The sequence below is a fragment of the Hippopotamus amphibius genome, chromosome 4 (genome assembly GCF_030028045.1).
Source record: "Hippopotamus amphibius kiboko isolate mHipAmp2 chromosome 4, mHipAmp2.hap2, whole genome shotgun sequence".
NCBI classification, from domain to species: Eukaryota; Metazoa; Chordata; class Mammalia; order Artiodactyla; family Hippopotamidae; genus Hippopotamus; species Hippopotamus amphibius.
Window position 1 is genome coordinate 21,235,689 of NC_080189.1, and position 27,363 is coordinate 21,263,051.

Below are 27,363 nucleotides of genomic sequence, written 5' to 3' on the forward strand. Positions count from 1 at the left end.
AAGAGAAAAACACCCTTTTATGTTTTCCTCCCTCCTTTCTTCACCCCTCAGCCCTGCGATTCTCTTGTGTGTCGTGTGACTGTGCCTCTAAAACCCCAGACTTTGTTCTTGGGAGTTCTTCCACCTCAGCAATGGCCCCCCTGAGGTTTGGGAGGGAAGGAAAGGGGAGTCCCACCCAAATCTTGGCCAGTGTTTTCCAAGTGGAGGTCTCTGCCCAGGGCCCTTGGTTTTCTTTCAAGCTCACCCTGTGACCAACAGCAGGCAATGTGCTCCCTAAAATATCACCTAAAGGACTCTGCCCGGGCTGCTTTCTCCAGAGGCCCTCTTTCCCACCTTCTCCCTGAAAACCAAGAGCTCCCCATGCCTCAAGCAACTAGATATAAACAGAAATTAATCCATCTGCAAAACCTCAACATGTCACCTGATCCTTATCAGGGCCTCATAATCGCCTCCAAGGAAGATCTTATTATATTAAAAAGCAATTGCCCTCCAAGCTGGTAACACTAATAGATTTTCTGTGATATTCATACCGGATTTACCTTTCAGCTTACGAGATGCTGTTCCCTTCCTCCTGCCTCTGTCTAAGCCCCTTCGTTTTTGCATAAGCTTCCCACAATTTCATTTTTCCACCGGGCCTCTGTCTGCAAGATGAGAAGCTTCATGAGGGCATCTGTCTTGTTGAATGTTGCATCACCAATGTAGGAAGAGTGCCTGGACACAGCAGGCATGCAATTTCATCCATCCATCCGTCCGTCCATCCGTCTGTCCATCCAACGCATGCATTCATTTATTCGTTCATTCAACAAATGGAGCCAAGATCTAGAGGGGGAGACAAGATAAAAAACAAATACTAGATAAAATAATGACAAATAGTTGTAAGAACTTTGAACGAAACAAATAGGGTGTTGAAATAAAGGATGATCAGGCCATTGGGGGAGGGAGTGTCTACTTTTGAATAGAAGGCAGAAATACCCACCCTGAGATCCCCGAGATCTACAAGATGACCAGGAGCCAGGCATGAGCAAAGCTGAGGGAAGAGATATCTAAGCAGCAGGAGTGGCTCTGTTGGGAGTTATTAGGTGGGGAGAAAGCTGAGCACCTTTGATGGCCTGGGAAAGGCTCCCTGAGGATAGCACTTTGTAAAAGGGGTTGTTTATTGGGTTTGGAGAGGTAGGGAGGAGCTAGGCCATTTCAGAAATGTCTGGGGTGGTCAAGACACTCAGGGATGTGATTGGTGGAAGAATTTGGAATCCCTCATGTTCCAAGCATAAGGATCTATATGATCTAGGGAAGAGGGCCCTGGAAAGTCTGGGGTATGGAAATGAGACGTGGAGGTGGTGAGGGGTGTGCTTTGAACAAGGGGTGCTGCCGGGCGGTCGGTTGGATGTCAGAACTTCTGGGTATCCTCTTCTGCTCACACTTCGATGGACACATTGTTTGCTTGTGTCTTCTGTTCCTCTATGTTTATAAAGATGATGTAACTATATGCAGCGCATCTAGACTCATGTGGCTGTTGCTTAGATGGAAACAGAACTTGAAATCAGGGCCTTGCTAAAGCCTTGTGATGAGTTGATAAGACCTAAATTTCAAAAAACAACCACAAATGTAACAATGGCAATAACAGCCCATTCTTACCTTCTGGGCCCTTTGGTGTCACTAAATTGAAAGCAGTTCCAGTTCGAGATAGATTTGGTGGCGAGAGCCAAGCCTATCAGATGTCCTTCACAGGTTCCAGTCTTGTCAGTAATGCATCAGAACTAGTTGTTGATGAGGGATTTCAGGGCTGAGGCTCAAGTAGGGCAGGGAGGCGCCAGCACACAATCTGATTGGTGGGAGTTGCTTAACAGAGACCAGGGAAATAGGCCCTGTGCAGCGCATCACCCGCTCCAGGCGACGGGGGCCTTCATCTGCGGGGAACAGAGAGATGGGAGAGTTATTTGGACAAATGGAGCAACTCATTAATTAGAAGTTAAATGTGCGCCTTCCTCTGCCAGATCTGAGTACATTCAAGTGAAAACATATGAGCACAAGCTCATTCCTTTCATTCTCTGTTTCTAAACATTTCCTTGCGTTAAACCCCCCCGAGTTCCTTTAATCCGTGACAGCCAGATCATATCATGGGCAAAGATAATTGGGATGATGGCCAAGACACCAGAACTTTTTCTACATGACATTGCTGAGGACTGGGGTTTGCCTCCTGGGCTGTTATCTCCTGGGCTCACATCTGAGGTTTTGGCTCTCAGTGGAGTCCCTGCCCAGGAGGAGTGCTAGCCTGAAGTGAGGGGGTGGACAGACGGATGGATGGATAGTCAGAAAGGGCAAGACCTGGAGTCCAGAGAGGTCCCTGGCATCTTGACATCTCCTGATGGAGATTCTGTGAAAGTATAACGTGATGGTGGCCTTTCCCACCAGGACCTGGGAGTGGGGTGAGTGCTGGGGGAGGAGCCCAGAAAGACAAAGGCTTTATTGTCCAAAGGCAGCACTTTGACCCCTCTTCCCTCCAAGAAACCAGTCCCTCTGGCCTCCATCTCATAAACGTGTCTCCCACTTACAGAGAACAAAATGCAGTCCCACCAGAGCTCTCCTCTACCAATCAGAATGGAGGTGGTAATGCCACGATCCCCCTGTGGAGGAGAAAAGGCTAGGCTGGGGTCTGTTCCCAGCTGTCCATGTGATAGACGTGGTGACCTGAGGCTGCCCACTCGGCATCTCCGTGCTGCTTCTCCCCTTAGAGCCAGGAAAAGCATCTCCTATTCCTTCTGCTTTTTCAAGATGCCAGGTGAGAAATGTAATGACTGCTCAGTAGCTGCTCGAAGAGCCCAGAAGGAAGGACCTTGATGCCCTTGTGATACTACAGTGTTGGCTCGTTCCGTGGGACTTTCAACCCAGTCTATAAGGAGGAAATATGAGCCCTACAAAGGAAGCAGGGGGTGCAGGGCAGATAAGCACAGCCCACTTTTCCTTACCTGTTTGTCTATCACTGTGTCCTTTTTTCCCCACCTCCCCCAAGCAGTAGGGACAGCTGGGTGATCCAAACCAAAACGTGTCCTTATTGCTTTAAACCATCCTGGTTATCACATACAACTCTCCCCTTAAGAATTTACAGTCTTAGCTTCTCTCAACCCAATAGACTCAATTCAGGAAGAGGGAGCAGGAGAGGTGAGACTCAAAACATTTCACCAAGGGCACAAAGCCTAATGCTGGGTCAAAATCCTGCAGGTCTCCTGCAGGGCTGGGCATTAACCCTTTAGGTGGCGGATCTCAGTTAGGTGGCCTAAGAGAAGAGCCTCAGGCAACAGGGGAGGTGTCGGAAGGCAGTGGCTACTTACCAATCAGTGTGGAAGTATTTCACTATTTTAACTTCTATCCTTCCTGGTGCATACTGGGCAAATATCAGGTCTAGAAGCAATTCATTTTTTTCTGAACTGTGGGAAATATGGCCAAGGTCCAGAGGAGAGATGCAGTCGCCCAGCCCTCTGTATCTGTGGATGCGGAACCTGTGGATACAGGAGTCTGACTGTACTATGCCATTGCATATAAGGGACTTGAGCATCCATGGATTTTGGTACCCATGGGGGTCCTGGAACCAACCCCTTGCAAATCCCAGGGGATGACTCTACAATCGCATAAAATTATCTAATTGTGGAAGTCCACCTTGGAAGAAACCTGAGAGATTCATTCATTCTTGTCCAGGGTGGGGAGCTAGTTTAGTGTGTGGGTTCTCCTCATTTCTCCTCTCCTGTGAACCATCCAGGTGCACTGGGATTATCAAGAGAGGGGCTGACTTCAGGGGATGCCAGATAACATCACTGAGGAACTGGGACTCAGGGACACGAGAGAGTCACAAACTGTGAAGAGGGGCCTCCATGCTCAAAACAGACAAAAACATCCCTCGTGTTTGGTCCAGGGGAGATGCTGGGGGCTGCAGCCACCAGAGGAGGTTGTAGGATGTGAGATTTGTCCTGCTGTCCCACGTGGGTCATCATGCTGTCTGTCCTAGGCCCGGGAGATAAGCTACAGCCGGGCTGGTAGCTGGAGACTCTGAGGCCCCGCCTCCCCCACGGCCATTCCTGGCTTCACAGCACAGCTGCCAGCAAACCCCTTCTTTCGGGTGTTTCGCTCCAGATGTCCAAGCCCAAGGACATCATGTCAGCATGTTTCTCTGTGGACTGTAAAAGAACAGCTGCATCTTCTAGAAGACCCTTCCAAGTCCATCGCTTGTTAGGATGATTATAGTATTTTACTCGTAAGTTGGTTACGCCTCTTGGGCCCCTTTTTGAGATTCCATTCTCAAACACAGGGGGATGATATTTTGAGACACAGAATGTGAGAGCAGAATGGATTTTAGAGATCATGTGGTCCTACACACTCATTACAGAGATTGGAGGGACGGGTGATGGGTGGGGGAGGAAGGGAGGCAGAAAGGTCACATAACTTCCCTGGGGATACCTGCAGATGTGGCAGAGATGTGACTGGTCTTTTCCCTCTATGACATACATTTTTGTTGAAAGTTTTTAAAAAAATGAATTTAAAATGAAAATTTTTAGTTTTATTTGGAAAATATAGCAATGGATAAGGAAGATAAAAGGAAATACATACCCAGAATGCTACCCCCTCAATCATTGTTAATATTGATATTTCCTTCCAATTTTTTATGTTAATTATTTTCCAGAATATATATATATTCATATATATATATTCATATATATATATATTCACTGAATAGGCTGGAAAGGAAATCATATATATATGTGTATGTGTGTGTGTGTATATATATATATATGAAACCTTATAACTCAAGTAATTTCCCCACTTGTAAACTCTTCATAAACATAATTTTAAACATGTGCTTAATATTCTATCATGTACATGTATCATAATTTACTTACCCACTCCCTTACTGTTTTATATGTAAGTTACTTCTCATTTTCAAATGATAAGTAATGCTAATATGAAAATGATTGTGGGGGAGTCGAGGGAGGGAGGGAATATGGGGATATGTGTATAAAAACAGATGATTGAACTTGGTGTACCCCCCCAAAAAAATAATAAATAAATAAAATTAAAAAAAAGAAAAGAAAAAGAAAATGATTGTGCATAAAGGTTTTGCCTTTCTTTTTTTAATCCTTGTATTTCAGACTATTTCCTTTGGCTAGTTTCCCAGAAGTGGTGTTTCTAGGTCAGAGGGTATAAACACATTCAAGATTGGCTATCTATTACTAAATTGTTTTCTAAAAGTATTGTTCCAATTTATGTTCCCACTAGAAAGCTATGAAATTTTATTAAATCTTTGCTAATGTGGTAGACAGTCCTCATTTCCGATGTGAAAAATCTCGGTGTTCTAAGTTTAAGTGTGGCTGTGAGACAGCCAGGGATTGTTATGTGAATAAACCGTTCCATTGAGCATTTTTGAAAATTCAACAAAGCCCTGGATCCACCCTAGAAAGCCTAGAATTGGCCCCACTTAGCTCAGTTGGCTAGAACCAGCCCCCCCAAACTGATACCTGCACCCCAGGCCAGGAGAGATGTATTGATATAGCTTCAGCAATTTTTTTACAAAACTGGATTGGTCCCTGGGAGACATGCTGGAATGTAGGACCTGAACCGTCCATGTGCCTCTGTGTGTGTGTGTGTGTGGGGGGGGGGGGGGGGGGTGCACGCACACATGCCACCAAAAAGCACCTCCATTCCTGAAAGAAGCCAGAGAGCTGAATCAATGGATTCATGAGCACATCTCACCATGGAGAATGGGATTGATGCACCGTCCTGTGAAATTCACCACGGTGGCTTATTGGCCTCAGTGATGATCCATGTCAGTCCATCTCAGCCCTGCTGTTCGGAGAACGGCCCAGTCCTGGGGCTGGGGTACCCTAGCAAAGGTCAGGCCATTTCAGCCAGGCTGGGGGGGAAAGGCCAGCTGAGATAACGAGGCCCTGCTCATCCCAGGGAGGTCTTGGCAGGCAGGGACCCCTGGGAACAAATGAGGGTGTCAATATCTGTCTCTCCAGAGCCACAAACCCAGGACTGTTAGCACAGATATGGCTACTGCCCTTGCCCCTGCCAGGCCAGCTACATATGAAACAGGAGGCTGCTGAGATGATTGGTCCTTACAGAAATAGATATCACACTTGGGCATGCTTTCCTTCTCTTTAGAAAAGGAGGAAATGAGGCATGGGAGGTTGGGTTTCCCCCCCAAAATCATCACCCACTCCATTTCAGTCTCTTGGGACACCCTCAGCCTTCTCTGCTAATACATCAGAGGGTAAACACAGGGGTATCGGAAACTTGGCCGTTCTTCCTTCCCGTCGTGGAGAGTTGTGTGGGATGCCGGGGCTGGGGAGACAGATCACATGACCCAACTTCTCTGGGTCGTGCTCTTCCCCCCCTGAAAATAGGAGCCTGGATTAAGTGAACAGCGGGCCTTTTTAAAAGTCTTATAAGTAATATGATAAAAAAATCAAGTATGCCCAAATAAGGGACATCTTGGCAAGAAGGAAGCAGCTACTGTGAATCCAAGAGGCCAGAGGAGCGTCCTTTACCCTGTCTCATGCGGTCAGGTGGCTCCTGGGGGTCGTTGAACATCAAAAGGCAGAAACTTTCACTCTTAAGAGTTAAAGGTGAACAGCGAGTGAATTAGAAAGGGCTTGGGTTACTGCATTCTTGAAAGTCTCAGACGTAAGGGAAAAGCTCTTTCAGAGTAGGTTAGTAACTGCGGTGTCTAAGAAGTTCTTGGAAAGCGTGTAACTTACCTAACGCAGCTTCATTCATGGTCCATGAGGACAGTGCGTGGAGTCAGGTGACAGGAGAGATGTGCCATCCTTTTCAAATGAGCCAGCTGAGGTTGTGCCGAGAGCTAGTCATCGGAGTGATACGGAAGTCCTTCTCCAAAGTGGCCCAGGCCTCTGGAGAGTCCTCGTCACCCTGCAGGTTAGCCCTGGGGCTGTTCACTCACTGAATTTGTCAGGGACTCTGTCCTTCCAAAAAATGGGGTCCTTGCCTACATTGCAGCCATGTGGATAATTGTCACATCCCTGCCTCTCAGGCAGTGCTTTCCAAACCAGGGGTACAACATTTTCATGGGCCGTTAAGTCAATTCTGTGGGCTGGGACCAATATTCTTAAAGATGAAACAGGATAAGAAAATAGCAGAGTGCACTGCAGGAAGCAAGAGTAAGACTTGTTTTACAGAAAAGTTTTGTTTGGTCCTGGGTTTCAATGTGAATGAGATCTCCTGAGTAAATCTCAATGAAAACAGGTAAAACTGCTCTAAAGGATGGGGAATCTGAGGAATAAGGAACTTAGAGCCTCTCTGTACATCCTCATAGTGTATATTTCATGCCAAGTGGGTATGTGTGGTGAGAATCTGGAATCCCACCCGGGCTGTCCTAGGGATAGGCTATGTGGGGCCTGGGTGTGTCCACTCAGCCTGCTGGCTCCTGATTTTGTGGCCTGGGCTCCGGCCCCTGGAGACCTGCCTCCTCCCCTGGAAGGACAAACACCTGTCACCCATCCTTTCAGGCTGGCAGGGAACGCTCCATCTCCCTTTGTTCCTGCTCCTCTGGCTGCTTTCAAGACTAAGGAGGTTGAATGAAGCAGGAGTAACGTCAGAGAGAAAAAGGAGTGAGCCAAGCATCTCATGGTGAGTCACGTGTGGCAGGGATGGCATCGCAGCTCCTAGAACTTAATAACTAGAAGGAGCTGCAGAAACAGCCTGGTCCTGCCCATCATTTTGCAAGGAACCTAATACTCAATGAAGTTGCGGGCAAGCAACATGCAGAAGGTGGTTTCTAACCCTGGTTTCCAACCAGCAAAGCTCACGCTACCTCCCCTCTGCGTGCTGTCCTCATCCTGGCTACAAGGTCCACAGTTTTGCAAATGGCTTGTGAGAGCTTTGGGGTTAAACGTACACCCCTCGGAGGGGGATGTAACACCCCCGCAGACACACGTGCACCTCCAGCTGCCCTACTCTTACCTTCTCCAGAAACATCTGACCTTCGGAGGTTCTCAGAGTAGAATGAACTCCCACCCCAACAAGCAGGAGCTGCACTGGGGTAGCCAGCAGGGGAGGTAGGGGGTGACAGGAAGGCCACCAGCACCCCTCCATCTGCGTTGCTCCCTCACACAGACCTGTAGCCCATCGTCCGATGCCTCCATGCCTCTAGTCTCAGCCATGGGAGAGGATCATAATAATAATAAAATAGTAATAAATAATGAATAACAGCAATTGTGATCAAGAGTAGTAATCATAGCCACCGGGCATCTACCCAGGCTTGGCGCTGTTCCAAGCACTTTACATGAATTATGTCAATTAATCTTATACCTCCATGATGTGGTGCGTTTGCTGTCACCCTTTGAACAGTAGACAAAACGGGGCACATGGACGTTAAAGAAGTCACTGTCACACAGCTTGTTGGATCCCAACCCCACAGTCTGTCTCAGCTGCCCCTTCCATAACCACTGCCCTATATCGTGTGGCCGGCCTGTTGCCAGATTCGGCTGGTGCAGCGTGATGGGGCCTGAGTGGCCTCAGCTGAAACCCCGCACAAGCCATGCTGGCCAGGCGGCATCCTAGTTCTGTCACCCAGGCAGTGTCCCGGGTCTGTCACCCGGCCAATGACACCTGCCCGGTGCCTCCCCGGCTCGGGGGCCTGTGAGAGCGGGTTTGCAGCAAACGGTGCGTGGATGCAAGTGCGGTGCTCCCAGCCAGCCTCTTCCTCTGCCCCAGGAAGCCCGGGGGCCAGCACTTCGTCCCCCGGGGGTGCAGTGGCAAGGTCCCTGGGGTGAATGTCCCACGGCTCGAGGGATAACTTTTGGAAACGTTTCGGGGACGTTACCTGGGGTTTTGTGGGGCAGGCCCCGGCAGGGGCGTGGCCCCACCTGCAGCCTCCGTCAGCCTGCGGGAGGCTTAGATAAGTTGTGGTGTCCCGGGAGCTATTTAGGGTCAGGCCTCCAGGTGAATTCCTCGAGGAGATCTGACCCATATTGCATCCTGGAGGTGCTTTGGGACCCGTGGAAGCAAAAGAAGTGAAAGAAGCCCTTCTCTCCCAGCCACCCTCAGAGCCCGGGCCATCCCTGTGCTCAGGAGTGACAGGGACAGCTCTGGGCCCCTCCGCCAGCTCAGCGGGGCAAGCTCTGTTCTCCTCATCGCTCTGCATGAGGCCAGCCCCACGGGAAAGTAGCATCTCTGATGCACAATCACCTGGCCGTCCTGGGAACTGAGAAGGGGCTTGCCTTGAAAGGGACACTGGCCAGTGAGAGTCTGCAGGGTGGGCCCAGGTGGCCACCTTCTCCCTCCTGGTCACTCAGGTTCTGTCCGCCCACGTCGGCACCCAAACACCCTCTTCTTCCTTCTCTCTCTGCCACCCACCTCCGTCCCCAGAGTGAAGCTAGAAACCTCCCTTTTGGTGTTGGCTGTCCTCTGTCATCACTTTCGGTGGGGATGAGCGTGGGGGAGGAGGTCGGAGACACAGAACAGAAAAAACTAGGAGGGAACAAAAGCCCCCATTTAAACCCAGGCCGATGCGGGACTCAGGCTGACACAGCAGGAAGGCAAGATTCGTAACAAGTGAGAGGGAGATGATTTATGTTTTGTGCCCGAGGATCCTTAGAAGACTTCCAGGTGTCACCCAGGCTGCCCGGCGATCTTTAGCAGCAATTAGAGCCGGAGACTAGGCCTGGGCCCCCTCTCCTTACCTGCTGCCTGGTTTTAGGCTGATATTTTCGTCTACTCCTGTGTGCATAGGGGCTTCTAAGCGGCTCTCTTCCCTCCCTAATTTCTCTTTCTCAACTTTCACCTTTGGATGAAAACAGGACACAGCATCCCGAGAGAGCACATGATGGGGTTGCTGGGCTCTGGAGGAGGACGGTGCACGGCCACACATCGGGATACCTGAGTCTGGATCCTCCTTCCCCCTTCCCTGCCGCCCTTGGGGCTGTATGCTTGCGGCCAGACCTTGGCGTCCAGGGCAGTGTGGCAGAAAGACCCGTCCTCTCCTCTGTCTCCACTCTGAGTGCTGCTTCCTGGGATGGGGAGGTGGAGGGGGGGACCGCCCCGCCTGCCTTGCTCCACACGAAGAGCAAGGTGATGCAGCTCTCCTAGGAGATGTTCAGCACCAGCACCGAGGGGAAGAGTTCTGGTTACTGCACACTGGCGTGGTGGCACCGGGTCGGCTAAGGGGTCTGTGTTTTGCTAACGAGCTCCTCTCTACTAGCCCTCATAGGGTGGGCCAGTGGGTGAGGTGCTCAGCACAAGAAAGGAAGCAGCTAGGTCAAGAATGCGCAGGGTTTCTGACCCAGCCGGCGTTGGAGTTCACAGCCAGACCATCTCATGCAAAGGGATGGTTCCGCGGCCACGATGTGGGAGGTGCTTCTCCTGGTTCTCGGATGCCTTCCTGTTAAGCCCAATTGACCTAAGAGACTGAAGGGTTTGAGAGCAGCCTGCCCTTTGCTCTACATGCCCTGGGAGGGCAGTGGTGGGTGCTACAGGGGAGGAACACAAGCTTCGAGATGGGCACTAGTGGTTTGGGCAGAGGCGTTCTCTGGAATCAGAAAGGCTAGCCAGCTGCCCCTCACCCACCGGCAGCCTGCCGCAGGACACAGCCACTCACCTCTGTGTATACACTGGACAAATTAATAATGGGCACAAGGAAGAAGCAAGGAGAGGCTCTGCAGGGCTTTTAGAACTTGGGACTGAATATCTTAAAGCGCCTTTACCACAGAGACCCTTAGCCTTGCTGTCAGACGAGCACCCCAGGTTACTTTATATCAACTTGTCTCCTCTTTGCTGTTGGGGCATCTATCACCTATCACTTGTCACTGTTGTCAGTGATGCTGTCTGATGTGCCGCCTGTTTAATTTTGTTTTGAAATTTTACACACAATTAGACGTGTGTAAAATAAGAATAAAGAGGCACTGAGTGAGTACTCAAGGCACCTGCTGTGTCACCTGCCTCAGCTTTGATGTGTAGGCACTGAGATTCTATTTCAGCCATTCTCAGGCCATGTCTGGTATTTTCTGGCACTTGGCTGGGTTTGGGGCTGGGGACATCTAAGCCTGGCTGAAGTGCAGGTAGACATGGCCTTTTGAGCCATGATGAGGACTACTTACGTTTCTACCCATCGGTACTGTATTCTGAAGCCTCTCCAAGTTCTCCACGTTGTGGTTACCGAAGAGAGGCTGTGTGCCTTCTGGAGAAATGTCTCTGCTGACAGTTGCTCTTGGCAATTTGTAAGGACTTAAAGCTGGTTCAGGTGGTCGAGAGAGACACCTGTCCGAAGGCAGGGAGAGGGCCAGCCTATTGTTACCAGCTTTATCCACCTTCACTCCTCCCTGTGCCAAATCCAATCCTTCTCCCTTCCTCCCCCTCCTCCTCCCCCCTTCCTTCTCCTCCTCCCCCTCCTCCCCAGGACAGCCACGGCATCTCCAAGCCTTTCTTCGCTGACCCGCAATACCCTTTCCCGGCTCCTCTATCTGAATTCTCCACCTTTGTCAAATCCTGGTTGAATCCCACGTCCTCCACAAAGCCTTCCCTCCTACTGCACCTCACTCTTTCTCTGAACGCCTGTAACACTTTATGCAGCTGTTGAGCAGTTCATTTATTTATTCAACAGGTGTTAGTGAAGCCTTTGGTACAGAAGCCTGTGTGGATGGTTTCCCACTTTCATGTGTTTGTCTTACCTTCTCCATCAGCATTTCTGCTTCTGGAGAGGTGGTTCTCAAACTTGGCTGCACATAGAATCACCTGCAGAGCTTTGAGAACTCCGGGGCAGAGGCTGCACCCTACACCCATTAAATCAGACCCCAGCAGCATGTTTTAAAAACGTTCTATTTTGAAATAATTGTGAATTTGCATGCAATTGCAAGAAACTATACAGAGAGGTCCCTTGTGCCTTCCATTCGGTTTCCCCTCACAACATTTTTACATAAATATAGTACAACATCACAAGCAGAAAACTGACACCAGTGCAATCCACCAAAGCGCCCCGTTCAGATTTGTATACTGGTATGCGTGTGTCTATATGTGCACACGTATTCAGTTCCACACAATTTTATCACGTGTGTAGATTCGTGTAACTACCTTTTGATAGCATTGTTTTTCACAACTCCCAGGCGATGCTTTCAATGTGTGGCCGAGGTTGAGAGCCATGGCTCTGTGAGCTACACCCCATCTGCATCCGACAGCATCCAGCAGTTGACACTCTCCATCCTTCCTGATGCGGCATTTCTTCTCCTCAACTGACTCACCTGACCCTCTGGGGCCCATCGGGCTGCTCCCGCCCTCCCAGCTGCAGTCTCCCCCTTTCCCTCTGTACCCAGACCCCGAGCTGGGATCCGCGTGTCAGGTTGCCGGAGTCCTCCTCTGGCCTGCTCGCACAGATAGCTATTTCAAGGGCTCGGGAGTGAAATTGAAAATAGACCAAACAATGTGACAGTTTTCTGCTGCTATTTTTTCTCCCGTGAACAGAATGTTCAGCATTATTTTTTTCTCTTGTGCAATCCTGCAAGTGAGAAATAATCTGATTGGAATGCCGGCTTGTGCTGTTTAGAAGGCCACCGTCTCCAGCAAGCTGTGCAGAGGGAGCTTTCCCAGGGCCCCTGATGATGAGTGTGTTGGCAAGGAGTCAGCGCCGGGCCCATCCAGGTGCCCATTAGGCCAGGAAGTAAATGGGCCACATGCGTACGGACGGTCCTTCCGGAAGCTTCTCTTTGTCCTGGAAGATTTGTAATGCTTTTGCCTGAAAGCTATTGAGGAGTGGCCTGGCTCTTACATGCGGAGAAGGATCTGGGAAAAAAGAGTGAGGGTGTCTGAGGTGGGGGGACATTTTGTCTCAGACGTTGTCCCCTGAACTGCTTAGGGGACAGATGGGCATTCCTTGTGTCCCAAGTCTGATTTTCTCAAGACCCTGGAATTTGAGGCCTGAGATGGGCTGGCTGTAGACAGGAGTCAAGTTCAGGGCTGGGGGGGATAACAGGAAAATGCTCTTTTGCATCCTGCCGGGGCCTCCCCTCCAGCCGCAAGAGAGGGGGCAGGAAGGTCTTATGACCGTCAGTGTCATATGGGAGCTTAGAGAAAGTGGAGTCCATTATTTCCCTGAGACATTGGTCTGAGGATAGTCATTATTTCCCTACTTTAAGAAACATGAATGGACATCTGCTCTGTGCCCCATAGCAGGCTTGGGTCTGGGGACATGAAGATGAGTAACACAGACGCTCACTGGGCATTTGTCTCTCTAGATATGGCTTCATGTTATTTTTTCCTCCTGGGATGGGAGGGTGGATCAGAGTTGGGCAAGGGAGGAAAGTGATCATTTTGAGTTCTTCCCGTGCACAAATGCTCAGAAGATGTAGGGACAGAACAATCAGATTTTAGAAGTCACCGTCCTCATTCTTCAGGCCCCATGGAAGCATCCAGATCTCGACTGGGATGTTAGTTACACAGGCGGATACATTTGTCAGAAGCTCATCGATGTGGACACTTAAGATCTATACATTTCCCCATGTGTACGTTTTACCTCAACAACATCACATTCCAGAAAGAAATGGAAAGGAAGCAGGGAAGCCACAGTTAAGAGAAGACAAGTTTCATCAGGAATAAAGCCCTGATTTTGAAATTTCCCGCTACCAGCATTTTCAGAGGCAGGAGCCCACCGCACGTCGCGGCCCCGAGCCTCTGTCCACTGAAGCACAGACATGTGCTCTTCAGGGGACTCGCTCTACCCCAGCCCCAGCCCGGGTGTGCCTGCTGCTGCTTCTGGAACATTCCTCCCACACTCCAGCAGGGTCAGGCTGGTCCTGCCTCCCCCATGAAGCCTTTCTCCATCTCCCCAGCCAGCCTAAGTGACCTTTCCCGTTTCTGCTTCACCCCCACTGACGGCCTTCATGTAACTCGACACTTGATTACTCAGTGTCTTTCATTTTTATTTGCAAAGTCAGCATATTTAACGAGCTTAGAACGGAGCCTGGCACACAATGGGTTCTCAATAAGTGATCGCCGTTACTGTCGTTGTTATGTTTTATGTTTCTGAACCATCTCCATAGGGCCTGTGTCCTTGATCAGCAGACAAGTCCTGAGGGGGCTGGATTGTGTCTCTTGGGTGGTCAGCATGATGCTGGATGCTCGTGCTCGTTGAAACCTGCGCAGATGTGTGGGAAACCCGACCACACCAGAGACGTGCCTGAGGAACATTCTAGCAGAGACTTCTGCACTTAGATGCAGCCCCAACCAGGTGGCGTGGGGAGGGAGGGCATGCCAGGATTCTCAAACCTCTCTCCAGCCCCAGGGTTGAGAGGCTCGAGAAAAGCCCGGTCCCCAGCACAGCCCACGGGCAGAGGGTGTGGCCTCAAACTACCTGGTCTTTGTGGTTGGTCTCTTGAGTCTCCCATGGCACCCCAGGGTGGGGTAATGATGTGTCACTTGATGACAACAGCCCTGCCTTTCAAAATGACACTCAACACAGGGGCAGCATGACAATGACACCTGCTCATCAGCCCCGCCCACCTGGAGTCTGCGAGGGCTGGGCCACCCTGCTCATTAGGTCGGCATCTGTCCCCACCGGCCTGCCTGCAGCTGATGCTCATTAATCCTGCAGCCCCAAGCCTGGAGGGCGGACGAGGCTGAGCTTTTAGAGCCATTTATGGCAATGGGCTTGGCGAAGGCTGCTAGATTGATTTATAATTGGGCTGAGGGCCCCCCTGCGTCCCTGGAGCCCAGGCTCCCAAACTACACCAGTCTGGGAGGGTGGTTTGGGCTCACTGGTTTCATGCAAAGGACCTTTACAGGGATGAGGGTCCTGCCAGACCAGCAGAGCAGATTCCAGCACACCCTGGGGCCTCCTGGCTTGAGGGTCCTTCTTTGGGAAACTCAACAGAACCTGCCCTGGTCCCCTCCAGAGGGCAGGACACTCATCAGGGTCTTTACAGCCTTCTGAGCTCCCAACAGTTTCGCTGGAGAATAACAATCATGAAAGCAGCACGTGCTGTGTATTGACTGCTATCTCCTGACGCACAGAAGGTTAAATAACCTGCTCAAGGACACCCCTTAGAAGAGGCAGAGCTTAGCTCTGGACCAGACGGCCTGGCTCAGGGATTTGGTGCCTCTGCTTTCTACTGCCCCCAGCATAGTACTTGGCATCGCCAGCCTAAGCAATGAGTCTAGTGGCTGTCAGAGATGCTGGGAGCCTCCACCGTGAGATGAGAAACCTGGGAAAGTGGCTGGGAGTCAAGAAACTGGGATGCCAACTTCATCCCAGCCACTCAGCAGCTGTGTGACCTTAGGTGTGTTATCCCTCTGCCCTGCGCCCTCAGGCACAGCTGTCATTAGTTGTTGTTTTTAAATAAAGATCCCAGGCTGCAATAAATGTGAACACACTTATTAAAAAGTTAATAATGGCAGCAGTAACTGCCCTTGGCCCAGTAGGAAGGGCCCCACCATCGGAAGCCCCTACTTGGAGGCGAGCAGCGCATTTTGTTGGTAGAGATGATGGGTGCTGTCTCATCCTTCTCCAGGGCCATTTCCCCTCTCTGTCTTCCTTCTCTTCCACGTACTGTGATGTGGCTGGGCTTCCGGTAAGCTCACATCTGCCCACCTTCTCTCTGGATCTCTCCCTCCCTGCATGGCTTTCCTGAGCACATCGAGGGCTGGATTCTTACCTCACTCCCGTCCCCCTAGTTCTTCCTGCTATCTTGTCTCCACTTCGCCTCTTTCTGCTGGTTCGCTATCATCAAAGATGGATCTCGGTATCCAAACTGTGAACCCACCTGTCTCCATTGCTGCAGGTTTCAGAGCAGGCGCGTGATGGTGGCACTTTTTTTTTTTTTTTTACAGCACCAGAAACTGCTGATGCATAATTCAACAAACAATCCAGAAATGCAGCAGAATTCAAATTACTCACATCAGAGGGACCTGGATGTTAAACTCTGTTTCTTAAAAACCCACCCCATGCATGCCGGCCCCTGTGCTTTTATCTTCCAGTGTTTGTAAAATTTTCGGGAAGGCTGGGCGGCAGAGGGGAGTTTCAGCCTAAAACGGATGGCTGGGGAGCCCCGTGGAGAACGAGCTGGTGTGAGGTCCCAGCCCCCATCCCTGGCCAGCTGTCAGAGTGGCAGGTGTCCGGGGCTGGGTCTTGGGGCTGATTCCCCCAGGCCCCTGGCGGGTGTGGGCCAGGGCCGGCTCTGGAGTCTCCCGTCCTTCTAGCAGGCTCACCCCCACAGAGGCAGGGCCCTGCCCTGAAGAAGGCAGCAGCCTCCTTCGCTGTGGAGTGGCTGTGCTGCGCAGCGGTCAGGAACACAGGCTTCGGAAGAAGACTTCTGTGATTCAAAGTCTGGCTCTGGCACTAATCAGCTGTTTGACCTTGGGCAGGTAACTTAACCTCTCTGTGCCTTTATTCCCTTATCTATAGAGCATGGAAAATAATAGTGCTTCCCTTACAGCGCTGTTGTGAAAAGTAGAGTTAATGTATGTGAGTGCCACATAAATGTTGGCTATCATTATTATTCCAGAAACTTCCATGGATATCGAGGGAACCCCTGGGTCTCCCCATTCCTTTATGGGATCTCCGAATGTCAAGGCACTCTGGTTCTACCCCCGGAGCACATCAGGGACCGCATAACCAGACATGAACTGTATAGGCTAGGAGGGCCTGGCCGCCTGCAGCCCTTTGTAAACGACTCCGTGCCCCCAGCCCACTGCTGCACGCCTCGGATTTCTCTCGGCCCACGCTCTCCATCCGTGGGACTCTCTCTGGGGTCTTCCCTTCCAAGCTTTTTATTCATTTCCCCCTTTCATAGGGCCTCAGAGTCTGAAGAAACTTCCCATCCATCTTGCCCCTCACCCCATATCCTCCTCTGCCCGGACGGCCACCCACCAGCCCCAGTTCTCAGCCGTGCCCGCTCGCCTCCAGGAACACCATTGCCTGGTCCTCTGGCAGAGACACACCTGTGCGTTTTCTGAGAGGCGGAGGGGCTGCTGGGCCAGCTTGCACTCAAGTCTCGACTGGAATGCCTAACTGGTGTCTCTCTGCTCTTTCCAGGAGGGAAAAGTGGGGTTACCTGGTCAGTAGCCCTCGAGGAGGTTTGTCAGCACGTGTGGTTGTTGCCCATGTTTTGTGGGGCTGGGGACACGCCCAGCTTCACCTCTGTGGAGCGTGCAGCCGGCCCCACCTGCCCTCAAAGGTAGTGCCCTGTTTGCATGGGATGAGAACTGGGGTCCCTGAAGGTGAGCATTCCTAGAGCTGCTTCCGGAGCTCCCTGGGCTGGCAGAACTGAACCACAGATGGCCGCAGAGGATGCTGGCTAAGCAGAGGGAGATTTGTAAGTGCCGAGGCAGGCCGGGGGTTCAGAGCCCCACTGAAAATACAGGGGGTGGACCCGCTCCTTCCCTGTGACGGGAAGCCCAGGGCAGGGGCAGTGGGAGAAAGCGGGAGAAAGCACTTCAGGTATGCGCACGGTCTCTTCCTGGGTTCAGTGGGACCCTTGCTTTATGCCAACTCAGTTTTAATCCCAGGCTGTATGCCACGTGACTTATAAACCATGGCTAACTTGAGCACAGAGAGGTGAGGGAATTCACCCAACGTCACACAGTAGGTTAACGGTGGAGGTGATAGGAGGACCCGGGTCTCTTTTCTTTCAGAACAGCATATGCCATCCTGACAGGTAGCATCTCAGACTCAGAGAACAGGAACACCCAGGCTCAGAGAGGTGAAGCGACTTGCCCAGTGTCACACAGCTCATGAGTGGCAGAGTTGGGACTAGAACCCGGGTTTCCTAATTCCTAATCTAGTGTTTGTTTCCCTTCCCACCCCGCTCACGTTTGCTGGTCTCTTCACCTGCTCCCCTCATTAGCTGGGGAGGAGGGGTCCTCCCAGGGACTGGCGTCTGCTGGTGCCATCTGCACTGAAATAGGCCTGGGTGTCTCCAGGGGGTAGGACAGAGGCAGCCCTGGCGCCTGGATAACACTTCAGAGGGAAGCCAGCCCCATCCTGGCACAGGGATTGAATGGAAGAGTGGGCTTTGCACAAGCACAAACTGCTCGCATCCCCCTCCTCCTCGTCCCCCTCCCCCCCACCCCCCCATGTGCTGTGGGTTTCAGCCAGGGCTTTGGAAAAAAATAAATTCTCAATGGCTGCTGGCCAAGAAGACACCCAGGTTGTCAGGGGATTGGGGAAGGTCAGACAGGGATGCCAGTTAGCATGAAGGGAGAAAAGAGGGTGGGTGTAAATTAGTGGCCTGTGTCTCAACAGCCCTGTGCCTGGAATCTGTAACAGGCCTCCCCACAAGTTGGCTGGGGCCTCTGGGTTCTAACGCAGCCCTCCCTCCGAGGTGAGCCTGGCTGTACCGCCGCATGAGGAAGACGGCGTGGCTCAGGTCCACCCGCCCTCCCAGATTCATCCATACAGAGCTTGCTGTAGCCTCTGACACCTCCAGGCTCTCTCTGCTCCCACAGGCAGCCAGGTGCCTCTTCCGCGGGTCCCACAGCCCCTCTGCTTCCCCAACCGTGTCTGTTTCCTTTACTGTCTCTCCCCGTCGTCTCAGGGTCAAGGCTGTACCTTGTTCCGCTCTGAATTCCCAGCGCTGAGCACACATAGCAGGTGCTCAATAAACTTTTCTCAGGTGAATGAATGAATGAATGAATGAATGAATGAATGTCTAACTCACAAAATCAGGACCTGAGAGATGAGCTGGTAGAGGCTTCTAGCAACAATCAGCTCTGTCCAAAGCTGATCCGTGGTACAGTCTGCTCTGACACACGTTGGTCTGACATCCGGATCAGAGCCAGATACACCACCTCTGATGTGTGGGCCCTTGAGGCTAAAACCCATTCAATAAACTTCTGAATGCTGTGCGCTTTCTCAGGTGCTGAGCTGATGATGAGATGAAAGAGATGGTTTCCCTGACCTTGAGAGGATCACAGTCTTTTGGGGAGGACAGTACAGAAACCACAAAGCTACAGCGGAGGGACTCGCCACCTGCTGTGGGGGCCTGGAATGGGGAATGAAGCTTTTTCTGGGGAGAAGGGCTGGGTTAGGCTCTGGGGTCAGTGGTGATGGAAAGGGGTGCTCAGAGAAGGGGGACAGTGATCCAGACCCAGAAGGGTAAGTGAAACTTTCCAAATGAAGAGTGGGGAAAGGGTGGGGAACAGCCCAGGGCAAGTCAGAGGAGGAAACGGACCGCCTGTACGGAGAGCTGGAATAGCTTTATCTGATGAGTGCAGGCTGACGAGGGATGGGTCAGGGCCTGGCTGGAGAGGGGCTTGTGAAGTGGCTTCATGCCAGCCCAAGAAGAGCACTTTCCCTGAACCTGACTGCTGGGCTGGGTGCTCAGACAGAGGCAGTGTATCCCCGGGATGTAGGGTTTGGGGGGATGATGGTGTCTTGTCTGCTGACCAACCCAGGGCTCAGCAGGAAGCTAGTATCCATGTCCACGTCCTGGTCTGAGGCACCTGGACCTGTGCCGTGACCAGGACGACCCTGGTTTACAGGATGGCCGCAGCCTCTGACAGCAGGTTTCTGCGGGATGGTCTAGAGGAGGCTGAGTGCAGGCTGTTGCCACAGTAACTGCCGAGCAGGGTGCATGGCAACACGCGATGCCTGGCTCCCCACCTCCCCGTAGGAGGGCGCTGAGGCCAGACAGTGGCTGCCAGGGCCTCTGGGGCACCTGACGCTTGTCCAGAGCATCGACTCCCCAGGTGAGGCTCCTTCCAGGCTGGGGCACCATGGCTGATCTGGGAGAGAGCTGCGGGGCTCAGGGAGTGGTTTCCCTGGGAGGAGTCAGAGGACAGGCGAGGAGAAAAAGCTTCATGCACATATTGGAAGGGTCACAGCCTAATGATAACCAGGGTCACATTTAGATACTATATGAGGGCTGGTTAGGTTTGTTTCCACCCTTGGTGCCATTCCTTCCTGCCCTCATACATCCACTTGTTAATGTAATAAATATTTATTGTGTCCACTGCGCTCTGGGAACATAGACCCTGCCCTCAAGGAACTTGTGGTCTAGAAGGGAGACAGAAACATAAACAAATAGTTCCCGCATGTCCTGTGATGTCTCTTGTTTGTACTCCATCTGCTACATCCTCTATAAACTGTAGGGACACTTCCATGGCTCCCTGGCCTCTGACTTCCGGTTGAGTTGCATGGTGAGAAGCGGAGGCAGGAGACGGGTGGGAAAGAGAGGGTCCTTCCATGCTCCTGGCTATGGACAGACTCACCTTTCCATGGTGCTAACTCTGTTTTTGGAAGGGGAGCAGAAACAAGACCAGTCATCCCTTTGCTTGGTCCAGGAGGAGGCTAGGGCAAAAGGGGAACGTCCGAAGACTGATGGGTGGTTCTTGGGAGAAGCGACTCAGCCTCACTCTCCACGTTCCTTCCCACTCCACAGCCTTCTCTTTTCCCTGGCGTTTGAGTCGCCAGAAAAGAACTTCCCTTCTTATTATAGGCATCGTTTTCTAAGATTCAAAGCACAAAAGGAGAAAGAGCGAGCCTTTGCCAGTCTCATGCCCAAACAATGTGAGAAAGTAAAAGCTAAACTGAACTTTCGAGGAATCCCAAGCACATGCTGAATTGCTGGGTGTGGACGGACGTTTCTCAGAAGACACGGAGGATGGGGTGTTGCTGGCGAGAAAGGGGGTGACACTATATGGGGCGAAGATGCTGGGGTCAAGCTGTGGTGTGTCCTGGAGCACTCTGTTGAAGGGAGACGTTAGTGATAGCCATGTTTCTGAGAACACTGTCACTTCCAGCCCAAGCTCGGGGAAGGCCGTTACCTCTGCTCAGAGCTGCTTGTCACTGCTGTGATTCTGGTTCCTCTCGTATGTTATAGGACTTGACAGAAAGAAGCATGGCTTTGAAGCATGGACTAGTAAGGTTGATGCTCCCTAGAATCTCCCAGAACTGGAAGGGATGAGAGAAGGGGCGTGATCTGATGAGTTTCTGGCTTGAGCGGGTCCTGAATCCCACAACCCAGAGTTCAACATGGTTCCTGCTTTGGCCATGCTTGAAGCCAGTGTGGCCCCAACTTGGGCCCTGAGGCCTCTGGGGGCCCCTTAGAGAAGTAATTGGGTGAAACTCCTCATGATGTATTCTCCAAAGAGTTGGATGGCTGGACCCGTTAGTAGGATAGGTGAAAAATACATGGTCAGGACCAGAGGAAATATGTTATAAAGGAGATCATTTTTTCTGAACAAAATTGAGAGTTGGGGTGGATTATTATGACATATTGAGTACAAAAATTGTCACTGTGGTGGAATATCTGTGGGCTGGGATTAAGATGAGTAATTAACTCACAAATCACCAATTTTCTCACATTATCGTAGGCAGCAGCAGAAACTAGCTGGGTAACTCTGGCTAAGACTTAGCCCCTTGGGATCTTGGTTTCGAGGGTTCCCAGCTCCATGAATTGATGATTTTTGGTAGAGGAGGAGAAAACGTATGAGGGTCGGACCAAAGTGGAGTCACAGGGCAGGTGGGACACGAAGGGGCAGGTAGGGTGTCACTTGGGAAAGGGAACCCAGTCAGCGCCCAGAGATGGGGTCCCTGGTGCGTCAGTGCATCTCCCTAGCGGATTCCTTGGGCTGGACTTATAGGGCTGTGACTTCTCCTATGCTTGTGTGCGGGTTCAGTGTTTTAATTAAGGACACAAGCTGCTCCTCGGTGAGAACTGATGGAAGGGGATCTGAGCCCCAGACAGAGGCATGGACACGTTGGAGGAGGGGTGAAAGGAACAGGCCCCCAGGGCTGCCAGCCTCTCTGGCACTCTGCTGGAGACAGAGCAGGGTGCGGAGAGCCCTCCATAGCCAAGCAGATTAGGAACATGGTTCCGGCTGAGGGCACAGAGCCCTGGAGAATGATAGTCAGACTCCTTGCATCCAGTCAAGCAGCTAAGCAGACAAGATCTAAATAAACATGCTTCTGTCTCCAGTCAGGCGGGCCCCCCTCTCGGTGGTGGAATCAGATTATCTGCTCCAACATCCTGACCTTGCGCTCCCAACTTGACCCTGAGGAAGTGCCAGATTTCCCAGCATCAGATTCACAAACATCTCTCATCCTTTGTGCTCACTCCTCTGGATTCGTTTTAAATCTGGCGAACGTGAGCCCTCATCTTCAGGGGCCTCCTAAGCCCTGGAGCTATCCAGCCACAGATGGGCGGCCCAACTCCCATGAAATATTTCGGCCTGAAATCTCTGCTGAGTTTTTCACCTCCCTCCCATTCTCCGATGGAGTCAAGATGCTTCACCATTGAGTATCTCCTTTATTCAGAGGCATTATAAGGGTTGAATGTGGAGAAAATATTCTTGATCTATTAACATGCGAGTCTGGTCTATCCCAGTGCTTCTCAAACTTGAAGGTGCACATAAATCATTTGAGGGTTTTATGCAAATGCAGGCTGCAATTTAAGAGGTCTGGGGAGGGGCCCAATACCCTGCATTTGTAATGAGTTCCCAGGTGATGCTGATACTCTCGGTCCTCGAACCACGATTTGAGTAGCAAGGTCTAGGTCACTGCTGTTCAAAACGCGGGCTGTGAATTGTTTGTTGACAGTCTGCAACCAAGATATGTGCAGACACCAAGAATGAGCTTTTAGACATTTGTATAGCAATTTGATGTTGCTGCAGCATCTTAGAGCCTGGTTGGTGAATTTGCATATTGTGTTTTTAAATTTCACTCTTCTAGCAACTTGCTTTTATGGTATTTGACAAAAGTGTCCATCTACAGTGGATTGGAAATTTTACAGAATGGCTCTTCACCATGGATAGAGTGAGCAGCGAGGGACTAGGGGACTTCTGGCATGCTTTGCAGGCTCTGAGATTCTCTGATTCTCTGCAGCTTGTGTACAAAGGTTTCCTGTCTGTGGAGGACAGACCCTGGTGGCATGTGATCCCTGCAGAGGACCCCCGGCCAGGTCCTTGGCATTTCCTCACGTCACTTGTTTCCCAAGCTCAGCTCAGTGTTTTCTCTCCCAGGCAGCATTCTGGGTATTTCAGACAAAGGTTGAACGTATCAGGGGAGTTTAGCCCCTGCTGATGCCAGGAAGTGCCAACCAACAGGAGAGACTGCCAGCCGGAGAGCCTTTGAGTGCATGGCCTCAAAGGCATCCACACCGGGTCTGGGTAGCCCTCTCCCTCCGTTCCTGGTCCCTGAGCAGGATTTGACTCTACAGAGGCAACCACCTGCCCCGCTTCTGAGAAAGAATAAGCCAGGCTGAAAAACAGGCCAGGGAGAAGGCGTCCTGCCTCTCATGCCCACGGGGGAGGGCTGGGTGTTAATGAACCAAGTGCAGTCACAACAGGACCGGGGCCAGCTGGAGCCCGCCCACGTGTGACCCGCGGTCGTTTGGCAGGACCCAGACTGCTGGGGGAGTGGTCAGAGATGAAAACAAGTCCGGCTTTCTCCCTGCAGTGGCGGTCTCCGTTGTTCTTGCCCCACAGCGGGCTGTCACACGTCCTGGACAGGGCTGGTGGGGATGACCCTGGGGAGGCAGGGAGGCAGGACTGTTTCAAATCCTCCTCCTTTCTGCTACCCCCCGCCCTTGGTACCTGGTCCAACACTGGGCAGCCCGTGGGTCCCCTTCCATCAATGCCTTTTCACAGATTGATTATGTATATTCCCCTATTCTGAGCTAGAGGTAATCCCTCAATGATAGAAGCTCTATGGAACACCTCTCCGTCTTTACTAAATGTTAATTAGGTTGGAAAAGCACAGAGAAGAGGGGTTGATATTGAATAACCATGTATTGAATGATCTTCATCCACCCTTTGGAAATCAGCCACTCCAGTGTTCAAAAAGGATATGATTTCAGCTAAGCTGAATTTAATTGAGTGGTTAGATTTTGATTTGTGCCTGTGATTTATTGGATGACCCGAAGCTCCTTTACCTTTCAATTGGGGGTAATTCGTTAACGAGGTTCTAGTTTGGCCGCGGGAGGACTTGTCATTGAGAAGGTATATACGTGTGCGCGTGCTCACCTTTGTGTGAAAGGAGCTGCTTGATCAGGTGGGACGTTTGAGTTGTTCTTCCAGGGATGGAGATGAGCTGACCTGCCCTGGTTGTTCTCCCTTGCTGTCAAAGACAGATGCCACAGCACACCTTCCTGAGACAGGTGTCCGGGCCTGGGGGTGGTGTCTGTGGCCAAGGAACCAAAGCAAAGCTATTTGGTTGGTCCAGCCTTTGGATCCATGACTCTGAGCTTGTTAGCCCTGTTCTGTAGCTGTTGGGCCTCCTGACACATTTTGTGAAACTGAACAGGTGTTTATCGAAAACAAGAAGGGAAAGAAGGGTCTTTGTGGCCACATCTGTGTACCACGGTCCAAATCTATTAAGACACTGAAGGGATTCACCTTGATTAGATGCCTGGTACTAGCCTCTTCCCTACCCCGCCCCCACCTACAGATGGGCCCCCAGATACCCTAGAGTCACAGTTACTCTGCAAGTGCTGCTCTCTAGCTATAGCCAAACTGAGACAAATTTCAGAGTGGCTGGGACATGTTTAGCATATTGTCTGCCTTGGATGTTGGAAAGTGGACACAGAGGAGTCAGCATCTACTCAGTGTGACCCAGCCAGATATCACAGCTCAGAGCGTGTCACCCTAAGTCCCTAGGGAAAAAAAGGCTTTCTGAGAATGTCTCCCCACTTAGCTTGGCTCGGTAGCTGGTCTTTATCCCCTGCCTCAGGAACCCTGTGGACCCTCTTGGACACTGGATTTCAGGAAAGGTTCACTCTTGTTGTGTTATCACCTGTGAAGTTCAGCTAAATTGACTCCCCAATCTGAGCACAATTGTCTCTTAGACTTGCTTCATATTTTCCCTCATAGGGTAAGATAATCTCATGCTCATTTGTCTACTTCTACAGCCGGAGTTACCTGGACACTGTGTGTGTGTGTGTGTGTGTGTACACAGAGGGCAGAGAGGTTGGAGCCCACCTTATTGTAACATTAAGGAATTAACTCACGGTTCAGAACCTTACCAGCCTTGCAGTGGGAAAGGAAGGAGAACCTGAAAGTGCTCACCGTGGACATCCCCTCTTCTTTCCCTAACACGATGGGCTGTAACTGGGCATGGCTCTGTCTCCTGCATGGCCGGTATCTGGTCCAAATCCAAATCCATAACGCTCAATAAGGAAAGCCCTGGAGGAGAAGGTAGCAGGGTGGGAGGTGAAATCGCTTGGCGTCATATGCGCCTGTAATTTCTGCTAGTTCACTAGGAAATAAAATGTGGTAAAGAAGGCATGAAGGCAAAGTGTAAGGTTCGAGACTGATGTAGTAACCTGATTATTTGAAGACAAGTGAAAATGCTGAGGATTCACTCTGTTGCTAAGAAGCACCCCCAAGGGAGTCCCACGGGATACGCATTAGTGCCATTCTCGGAGGTTGTCGTAGGTTTCTGTCCCGAGGGAGGTGATGGGTCAGGGGACCGCTTACGGACCTTGGTCTGGGTGGTTGCTCCAGACTCAGGGCTGGAAATTAGTCCCCAAACTGGAGATTTCATCGGAGGGGCTACCTGCTCTGTGCCAGACTGTCCATATCTGGGGGGTGGAGGTTCGGAACAGGCCGTCTGAGCCTGCACAGGGACAGGTAAACAGGGACTCTGAAGGAGTCGAAGCACATTGTAAATAGTTCTTCAGAAATGAGTCCCAGGAGTGTGCTATGAAGCTGGCTCTGTTTGCATTTGAAGCATGGCTGCTGGGAATTCTAACTAGTACAACACTGTTGGAAGACAATTTGTAAATATTTAGCAAGAACCTGTAAAAGATTCAGGTCCTTTGAACTAGCGATAATTTTTTTGTAGGAATCAATTCAAAGTTTAAAAAATGATGCTAATCGCCAAGGTACATATTTCAGCATTATTTAGCTGAATTGGAATTAATCTACATATCCCTTTATAGAAGAATGGTTAGGTAAATTCGGCATATTATGCAGCCATTTAAAATTTAGTTTATAAAGGCCAGTATGCTAACCAATTCTTGTGCCATAACATTAAATGAAGAAGCAGGATACAACTGAAACTTTTTACAATGCATTAAAAAAAAGAAATCCACCAAAAGGCTAATAATAGCCATACTTGGAAAGTGGGACTAGATGCGATTTTATTTATTTTTCTATTTATCTACCTTTTTCTAAATTTTTCAAATGAGCATTTATTGTTTTTATAATGGAACAAAAATTTTTAAATAGAAAGAAGCCCAGAGAAATGTTTAGATAGCACTGAGGTCTAAGAACAGAGAGATTTTAAAATATCAACGGTCAACCCCAAGGTCTTCAGGCAGCCAGCCAATTAACTCAGTGGTGAGGGGGTCTTTCTCTGAGTGGGTCAGTGGATTTGCTTGGTGGCTGGGCCATCTCATGACACATGCCATGAGTGGGCCTCAGAGAGATGGTGTGTGAGGGGAGGGTCAGCATGAGCCTTCCCTCACTGCTGGGATAAATCCAACAGCCAACCAGAATTTATCGAGCGCTTCTTAAGAAGGATGCACCCTGTTTTGAACGAAGGATGCTACAGAAGAAGTGCAAAGGAAAAAAGTTGCCCCTGAGAACTTGCATTCTTGTCTAGGGATAAAACACTACTAAGATATATACACATGAAGCAGTTCATGGACGTAACTACGTGTATATACGTATACTACATTATAATATTATATACATATAACTACATTTGTGTGTGTATATATTTGTGTGTGTGTGTAAACATACACACACACACCTACATACGGCACTCTCTCAAATATATTGGTAGCTCAGACAATATATGGTAATTGTGTGATGGAAAATAAGCACTGGTACCATGTTAGTAGCATTCTCTTTGAATACAAAGGATGGCACATCACTGCAGATCATTTCAATGGCAGTGATAATGATTGCAGATCATGCCCATCCTCTCTCTCTTATTAATGAGCAGATGCGTAGAGATCTCCATTTGCAAAATGCCACACATAGCAATTTAAAAATCTTGATCATTTTGCCAAAATTGACTAGGCATGCTCAGGGTGAAAAGCTCATGGTGGGCTTGGGCGACCCTGCCACAGGTGTCTCATGTTTGGTTCTCACCTGGATCCCTCCAGGTGAGTTGGAACAGCCCTCTTGGTGTTCCCGAGGAAGGCACAGAGCATAGAGCAGCCTGTGTGACAGACAGGGAGCCAGCAGTGACATGCATTTTGCTCCTATGCTGTGCACCTCAGCTGGTCAAATACTACCCAGGCAGACAAGGTAAACGACTGCCAAGAGGCTCTCTTTCAAGCCAAGTACAGCATTGTTCTGATCCCTGAAATCCGGCCATGGTCTGAGCTCTTCTGCTTCCTGTTCTTGGGGCTTTAGGGAACCAAGGAACCTCCAGCCTGTTTGCTCAGCCCAGAGGGCAAATGCAGGCAACTCCTTAGAAGC

The 27,363-nt window shown here is 50.6% G+C and overlaps 1 protein-coding gene across 3 annotated transcripts in view; it reads left to right on the plus strand.

Annotated features, from left to right (window-relative positions):
- Window positions 1-27,363, plus strand: part of PLXNA4 (plexin A4) — a 362,426-nt gene that overhangs the window by 94,596 nt on the left and 240,467 nt on the right. The gene's annotated exons all lie outside the window — the stretch shown is intronic.